The following is a 9,802-nucleotide window of genomic DNA, read 5'->3' as shown; positions in this document are numbered from 1 at the left end:
TTGGCAAAGAAGAGACATTTAAACCCACGATTGGTAAAGAAAGTCTTCATGAATTAAGTAATGATAATGGTATAAGATTGATTACTTTTGCAACCTCAAAGAATTTAATTGTGAAAAGTACCACTTTTAAACATAAAGATATCCATAAATATACCTGGTCTTCTCCAGATGGTAAAACTCATAATCAGATAGTCAAAGAATTAAGAAAGATTACCAAATTAAACTGTCAAATAGATTTGATGTTTTGCAGGATTTAAATGATGATGATGAAAATATAAATCAAACAGACGTAAATAAGAATTGGGAGCACATACGTAATGCAATAGAATCAGCAGCTAAAGAAAGTATAGGATACCATAAACCGAGAAAAAGTAAGCCATGGTTTGATAATGAATGTCATAATCTAATAGAAATAAGAAATCAGGCTAGACTTAGGTGGTTAAATAACTCTGATGATACAAATCTAAACAATTATAATAGAATAAAGCGAGAAGTTAACCGCACGTTTAGAAGTAAAAAAAGAGATTACTTGAAAAGCAAAATTAACGAAATTGAAACAAAAAGCGAAAATAAAAATATCAGAGATTTATATAAAGGTGTAAATGAGTTTAGAAAGGGGTGGCAACCTAAAGTAAACTTGATAAAAGATAAAGACGGTGATTTTCTAGCTGACCCAAGCGATATTCTAAATAGACGGAAGAACTACCTTAATGACCTTTTAAATGTCCATGTAGGAGATAAATCAGAAGTGAATGAAGTACACACAGCAGAACCTTTAGTTCCAGAACCTAACTTGAATGAAGTTAAAGATGCTATTAAAAGGCTAAAGAATAACAAAGCACCTGGCATTGATCTAATACCAGCTGAGTTAATTAAACATGGTGGAAATTCATTAATATGTCAAATTCATAAATTAATTTGTTTAATATGGAATAAAGAAGAAATCCCTCAACAGTGGAAAGAATCCATAATTGTTCCTGTGTTTAAAAAAGGTGATAAAATGAACTGCAATAATTACCGTGGAATTTCTCTACTCTCAACAACATATAAAATATTATCTAACATTCCTTTAACAAGACTAACACCATATGCTAATGAAATTATAGGTGATTATCAATGTGGATTTAAACGTAACAGATCAACTACAGATCAAATTTTTCACATCAGACAGACACTTGAAAAAAAGTGGGAATCTGCTCAAGGTCCCGGGTTCGATCCCCGGCCGGTTCAAATCCGGGAACTTTTCTAACGGTGAAAGCGGCCCCGGCGCCCACCCAGCGTCGAATAACATGGGTACCTGGGGGAAACCCTAGGGGGTAAAGGCGGTCAGGGGCGTGATGCTGATCACATCACCCCCACTCACGACCGGATCAAGAAAGTGTGGGGCGTTACCCCCACACCCCCTATACGCCTTCATGGCGTGGTGCTATGCACAGGGGAACACTTTACCTTTTTTTATCTAATCAAAATGTCCATCAGCTATTCATTGATTTCAAAAAAGCATATGATTCGGTCAAAAGAGATAAATTATATAATATATTAGTAGAGTTTGGAATACCTAAGAAGCTTGTTAGTATGATAAAAATATTCACCAGTGAAACAGAAAGTAAAATTCGTGTGGGTATTAATATGTCTGACAAATTTACAATTCATGATGGGTTAAAACAAGGAGATGCATTATCTCCATTACTCTTTAATTTTGCCTTAGAATATGCTGTTAGGAAGGTAAAAGAAACTAAAGAAGGACTAAAATTAAATGGTGTGACTCAGTTGTTAGCATATGCAGATGATGTAGACTTACTGGGGGATGATATGAATACAATTAAGAATAATGCTAAAATATTTTTCAAAACTGCTAACGAGATAGGTTTGGAAGTTAACAAAGAAAACTAAATATATGCTTACAGGCCGAAACCAAGTGTTAGGTAATAATCGAAATCTAATTATTGATAACAACTCGTTTAAACCAGTTTCCAAATTCAAATACTTAGGAGTAATATTAACAAATGAAAATTATATTAAAGAGGAAATAAAAAGTAGGCTTAATTCAGGAAATGCATGTTACTTCTCTCTCTTCATAAACTTTTGTCTTCTCGTCTAATATCTAAGAAACTAAAAGTTAAAATATACAAAAGAGTAATTTTGCCTGTAGTATTATATGGATGTGAAACTTGGTCCCTTACATTGAAAGAGGAACATAAATTGAGAGTATTTGAAAATAAGATCCTTAGGAAAATATTTGGACCTAAAAGGGATGAGGAGACAGGTGAGTGGAGAAGGTTACATAATTTAGAACTACATAATTTGTATTCATGTCCAGATATTATTAGAATAATTAAATCAAGAAGACTTAGGTGGGCAGGCCATGTGGCACGAATGGGAGAGGAAAGAGGAGTTTACAGGATTCTTGTTGGGAAACCTGATGGTAAGAGACCTGTAGGAAGGCCAAGACGAAGATGGAGGGACAATGTTGAGATGGACCTAAGGGAAATCGGTAGGGATGGAAAAGAGTATATAGAACTTGCTCAAGATAGGGAAAGATGGAAGGCCTGTGTTGCTGCAGCCATGAACCTTCGGGTTTATGAAGGCTAGAGAGTTAGTTAGTTAGTTCCCTCTAATATTTAGTTGGGTAAGCTTATAACAATAAAGACAATCTAGAATAATTTTGTACTTTATAAAAATGCTACGTTGCTTTTCAGACTCTCTAGGCTAATCACGATGATGAGTACAAACAGTGAATTGATGAAATATATCAACAAACAAGCAGTGCTTATGAAGCCAAGGACAAGTCAAACTTTTCCAATTCGAGAAGAAACCGAGAAAGAAACATTCATTTCAAACTCGTGGCGAAACCTAGAACGGCCCAACATTTTTGCAGTTCATAAAGAAACTGAGAACGAGACAAACAATTACAACTCGAGACTAAACCGAGAGTGTAACATTCATTTCAAACTATTCCGATGCGAAACCAAGAAAGACATTTGTTTCAAAGTATGAAAAAAACAAGAACGAGACAAACATTTTTAATTCGATATGACACCGAGAAAGACGTTCCTTTCAAAGTATGAAAAAACCGAGAATGAGACAAACATTTTCAATTCAATACGAAACCGAGAAAGACATTCCTTTCAAATTATAAAAAAACCGAGAACGAGACAAACATTTTCAACTCGATACGAAACCCAGAAAGACATTCATTTCAAACTATGAAAAACCGAGAACGAGACAAACATTTTCAACTCGATACGAAACCCAGAAAGACATTAATTTCAAACTATGAAAAACCGAGAACAAGACAAACATTTTCAATTCGATATGAAACCGAGAAAGACGTTCCTTTCAAATTATGAAAAAACCGAGAACGAGACAAACATTTTCAACTTGATACGAAACCCAGAAAAACATTCATTTCACTATGAAAAACCGAGAATGAGACAAACATTTTTAATTCGATACGAAACCGAGAGACGTTCATTTCAAACTATGAAAAACAGAGAAAGATGTTTCTTTCAAAGTATGAAAAACCGAGAACGAGACAAACATTTTCAACTCGATACGAAACCCAGAAAGACATTCTTTTCAAACTATGAAAAAACTGAAAACGAGACAAACATTTTAACTCGATACGAAACCCAGAAAGACATTCATTTCACTATGAAAAACCGAGAATAAGACAAATATTTTTAATTCGATACGAAACCTAGGAAAACATTCATTTTAAACTATGAAAAACCGAGAATGAAACAAACATTTTCAACTCGATACGAAACCCAGAAAGACATTCATTTCAAACTATGAAAAAACTGAAAATGAGACAAACATTTTCAACTCGATACGAAACCCAGAAAAACATTCATTTCACTATGAAAAACCGAGAATGAGACAAACATTTTTAATTCGATACGAAACCGAGAGACGTTCATTTCAAACTATGAAAAACAGAGAAAGATGTTTCTTTCAAAGTATGAAAAACCGAGAACGAGACAAACATTTTCAACTCGATACGAAACCCAGAAAGACATTCATTTCAAACTATGAAAAAACTGAAAACGAGACAAACATTTTAACTCGATACGAAACCCAGAAAGACATTCATTTCACTATGAAAAACCGAGAATAAGACAAATATTTTTAATTCGATACGAAACCTAGAAAAACATTCATTTCAAACTATGAAAAACCGAGAACGAGACAAACATTTTCAATTTGATAGGAAACCAAGAAAGACATTCATTTCAAACTATGAAAAACTGAGAATGATACAAACATTTTCAGCTCGATACAAATCCGAGAAAGGCATTCCTATCAAACTATGAAAAAAAACTAGAATTTAATATGTTTTTAATGTAATTGTATTTTACTTACATTGCGTAATTGTGCTTTATTTTTGTGAGGGGGCTGCTTAATTTAGGAGGGAGGAATCTTTGCGTTTAATTGCGTGAGATTATTCTGAGATTCTAACATTTTGCTTAGAGGTGATTTATTTTTTATTTAATCTGCTTAGTTTTGATGTAATTGTAGCTTACTTACATTATGCATTTTTGCCAGTAAATTTGAGAATGAGCTCATGAAACTTATGTTCTTGGTGTTTTAATTTCCATCAGACGTTTTGAGGTAATGACATTTCAGAATGATTTTATTTTTTTATTGTGATTTTAAATTTTTTAGGCGGTAGATGTAGATTTTAAATGACCTACTGGAATATAGTCAGCCAGGGTGGGTAAATCCAAGTGACACATGAATGACTTTGTCAGTGAATAAGTTAGAGCCATGCATTGCAGCTAGGTTAAGAAAAGTGTAACCTATATTAATTACACTGTGTACGATTATTATTAACGAAGTTTTTGTTATAACAAACAAAAGATAAGCAATTACTTTAAATTTCAAACATACTTTACTGAGAATAATATCGAAAACACACAGAAATTAGTGCAGTTGTGAGTATTGAATTTATTCTCTCTCAAGAGATTGTTAACAAATCTACATCAATACACACAATAAAAGTAAAATAAGAATGCAATACAATAATAACTATGAAATCTAATTGATTTATATTAACATAATGCACAAACTAAACAAAAACTTGCACATAATAAAACTACTTGAACTATTTCATAATTTATTAACACCCTTAACCAGTTGTTAAAGAAATTAGCTTCTTTGCAATATCTGATATGTATGAAAGTAACAAATTAATTTATTTTATGTAATTAATATTAATAGTATTATTATTAAAAATAATAAATTTTTAATTGAGTAATTTATGTTTACTTTTATTAACATTACAGGGTTTGTCCGGAAAGTAATAGGACTGATTTTTTTTCGCCGCGACTGTACTTCGGAGCGCGCGCGCAGTGACTGTATTCGGTAGAGGGGGTTCCTACCTAACCTACAAGCGGCTAGTCAGTTGTCTCCGAGCACCCGGAGAGTCAGGACAGGCTGTACAAATATATAAATTGTATAATATACACGTATGTTTGTGGGTGAGGGGATTTGAAGATGAAGAACTTTTTCCCCCCAATAGTTTTCAATAATTTTGCACCCTGACCCATGCCCAGACTGGAATTTGAACCCAGGACTGCTGTGTTGTAGCAAGATGTGCTAACCACTCTGTCACATTCTATGTGTGAAATACACCACAGTGTAAAGACATTTGTTGATGTTATCTTGAATACCCTCTACTCAAAAATTGCCATCAAGAGCTAAATTATGTGGAAGTTCTGTTCAATGTTTGACCACATTTTGAGATTTAAAATAAATGTGCATTTTATGCAAAACTGTACTCATGCCCTCAAACAAGTGATTGAAAATAAAATAGTTTTGTGCAAATAATATTCATTTAGGATGTTTCATGTCATAGTTGTAATGCACAGTCATAACTAGCAGAGATGGTTCAATTTTTAATTGACATGTTTTGGAATTTCTTAGTTGACACACATGTACACTCATGTCCATCAGTTAAGGGATTTGCGAGATTCACTAGAAAACCTTGGGTCCTGCGATAATGGATGCACGAAAACATGCCCCGGCAACACAAACACATGACACACACATCAAGGCAGATCGGTACGATGCTAGCTATGTACAATACAGATTCGTGTGGCTGGAACAGTCCGTGTGGGAAGAGGTGTTAAGTAAATTGTTTCTGACTGCATGTTGTGTGTGTTTAGCCCACAGTATTAAAGTTGTAGGGAAGCAGGAAGGCACAGCGAACACATTTGGATGACATTACCCGTGGCTGTTTCCTCGGCAGATTAGAGGCTTGCTAAAGACAGTGAGAAGTGGGTCAGGAGTTGAATGTCACCAGTAACATCATTTCTCGTCCGTGGAGATGCTTCCAGGCAGATAGAAACTTTCAACTGCACTATGGGCATGGAAGACCATGTGCTACAACCCAGCGCCAGGATTGTTATCTTGCTTTAAATGCCCGAAGATATCCAACCAGCACAGCACCTGCCCTGGCTAGAGACTTTGCAACAGCCTCTGAGACTGTGTGGGCATGTTTTCGTGCATCCATTATCGCAGTGACCCAATGTTTTCTAGTGGATCTCTCAAATCCCTTAACTTATGAACATGAGTGTATAAAAATTGTACGTAAGAATTGATCAACTTGGATCCACTTCAAAAATAAATGTGTTATACCTATGCTCCACTACTATTGATGAGATATGTTATGATTGTAGATCCAGATGCCGGGTCTACTATGTGGAAATGAGGTTGACTTTTCCAAAAGGTCACTCCTTACATCCCCGTTCAGTTTAAATGGTAGCGACTCTGGTCCCAGATGGAGACCACAATTGACTCTGTGTCTGAAATGTCAGGTAGTTGGAGCAATGTACCGACATGCCACTAAATGAAATATTGCTTGCTCAATTAAAGTGATTGCAGTGTCTCGAAAGTAAACTAACTGCCTTCTGAAAGTTTGCAAACCCACTTCAAGTCAATTATGTCAACAGTTTTGGAAGCTGTTCATAATCATGTCATTTTCCCTTTCCGAATTATTTTTAGATACACAATGTTTAATTATAAAGAAAATATATTTAAGTGTAATCTCTTTGAAACTTAATTTATGAGAGGTAGTTTGAACAAAGCAGAATATTGGTGACAAATAGCATTATGGACATGAAGAAAAAAATACTGGCTCTATTTATCAATGTCCCGACTTGTAGCAGTGTACCAGCTGAGAAAGCTCCTCATGTGAAGTTCATGCCCTGCATACCAAAAAAAACTAATTTCACATCATCTTTGCTGGTGTACCCAGACAATACAACGTGAGCACAAAAACACTCCCTGGTTTCAAGATGTCATAAAATTAATAGTTACTTGAATATTTTGATAAAATTGATATCCAAAGCTCAGTTAACTCAAAATATTTTAATCTTTCTTTTCAGAATCGCTAGTTGTGAATTCGGTAGCTAGAGGGCAGTAACATCGAAAATGGCGTTCACTCCGCAGCAAAGAAGCTGGTGCATGTTAGAATTTGTCAAAACAAGCAGTGTTGTGAGAGTGCAGTGTGCATTTAAACGGAAATTTAATGTTGATCCACCTACACACAAATCCATTCTGCAGTGGCATAAAACATTTGTTGAGAGAGGATGCATTTGTGATCAAAGAAAAGAACATTCTGGCCGACCGTCCATCTCTGAGGAAATTGTGGAGCATGTGCGAGAAGCTTTTGTACGCAGTCCCAGAAAATCAACACGTCAAGCCAGCAGGCAGTTGCAGGTGCCACAAACTACCGTAAGCAAGATTTTACAGAAGCGTTTGCGTTTTCACCCGTACCGGCTGCAATTGGTTCAAAAGTGATATCCACATGACAAGGTAAAGTGACGTGAGTTTTGCGAGACTATCCACACTTCTGACAAAGATAATTTTTAGTGATGAGGCGACCTTCCACTTGAGTGGAAAAGTGAACAGGCATAATGTTAGGATCTGGGGAAGCGAGCATCCGCATGCCACTCTTGATGTGGAACGTGACTCACCCAAGGTGAATGTTTTTTGTGCAGTGTCAGAGCGTCAAGTGTACGGTCCGTTCTTCTTTGAGGGGCCAACAATCACAGGTGAAAGCTACTTAACAATGCTACGTGACTGGTTAATTCCTCAACTTGCTGCAGAGAGAGGTGACTTACATTCTACAACAAGATGGAGCGCCCCCACACTGGCATCAATCTGTACGCAGCTTTCTGAATGACAATCTCCCACACCGTTGGATAGGACGAGCTGGACCCAATGATCAAAATCTATGCAAGTGGCCCCCACGATCACCGGACATGACAGTTTGTGACTTTTTCCTTTGGAGGTTCGTGAAGGACCAGGTCTATGTACCTCCACTACCCACAACCTTGAATCATCTTCAGGAACGCATCAGTACAGCTGTCAACTTCATCACACCCGATACTCTTGAGAAGGTGTAGTTGGAGCTGGATTATCGTCTCGATGTTTCCCGCGTAACAGGTGGCACGCACATTGAGCATTTGTAATTCCAATGAACACCACAAAAACTTTATGAGTTTTTACAACTACTGTGAACATTTCTGTAGAATACTACTTTTGGTATTAAAGTTATACCCTTTCAAAACCAGGGAGTGTTTTTGTGCTCACGCTGTACATTCAAAGTTTGGAAGAACTAGAAGTCACCAGGTGCCATGTCTGGAGTCTGTTGTTCTCTGTGTATTGGGAATACTAGTCAGCAATCACCTTTCATACCATTAACACAGTACAACAACAGAATCCCTTCATCTTTACCCATGTCAACTTCCACTGCAATAATGTGTGCCTTCTTCATGGGAGTAGCCCACTTCTGCCTGCAGACAAATGACCAGATGACTACCTGTAACTTATGATGGTATAGTTCCCATTCGTACATTGTATTAACAATATTAGAAATATTTAAAACCTTAAAAAAGACTTAACGTTGGTTAAACATATAACCGATTAATGTAAGACTTTTCCTCCGGAACGAATGAGGATAAAGAATACTTCACTCCTCTCTTAAGTAATAGACTGTTCTGGACTTTTGGCGCACAAAGACTGCAGTCGGCAGTTAGATGTTATGATGTTGCGTCTTTGCGGTTCGTGTTCGCGCGCTCGTTGCTGGCAAAACTTGGAAAATTTGCAGTGACACGAGCAGTTGACATTTTGATATTTCGTTACGTTGAAATGCTGAATTGAATAGTGAGTTCGATCCCAAAAACGAACTTGAACGGTGAACTTGCAGCCTGGAAGAAGGAAGAGTTGCAGCGTAACCGGATCGGATCGCCTTCTACAGACTGAAGCGGAATGATCAGGAAGTGCATTTAAGAAATTAGGAAGATACGTCAACAGTGGTTTTGTTAGTGATAAGTGAGCCTTATTTAAGTGTCGAGAGCCCTCGTGAATATGGTTTATGGATTATTAGCGTCGATCAGTATAAGGTAACAAGTACAGCGCTGAACTACAAAAAAGCTAGCTAAAACCGTGAGTAATATTTCCAATGTGTTACATTTTTTTTATTTTGTGTTCATTTTATGCAAGGTTTATACATTGAAACTTCACCGAGACAATCAGGGCATTCTCTGTATATCCCTGTATCTGGATTTTCCGGTGTAAACCAGGTGAAGGAGACTTAACAAGGGCCTCCTTGCGCTTGTTTAAGTAAAAATAGAATTTGAGTAATAAAAACATGTGAAATGTAATTTTCATCTTTGCTTCATTCATTTAATCAGGTTTTGTAAAAAACTGAAAAATCCTGCTTGTATCTTGAACGAAAGCAGGCAAACACATTTCAAAACCAAAATACTCTTTTTAATGTTATAAACAGTAA

Source organism: Lepisma saccharinum, chromosome 27 (assembly GCF_977018435.1).
Source record: "Lepisma saccharinum chromosome 27, izLepSacc3.1, whole genome shotgun sequence".
NCBI classification, from domain to species: Eukaryota; Metazoa; Arthropoda; class Insecta; order Zygentoma; family Lepismatidae; genus Lepisma; species Lepisma saccharinum.
Note: the sequence above shows the minus strand (reverse complement) of the source record.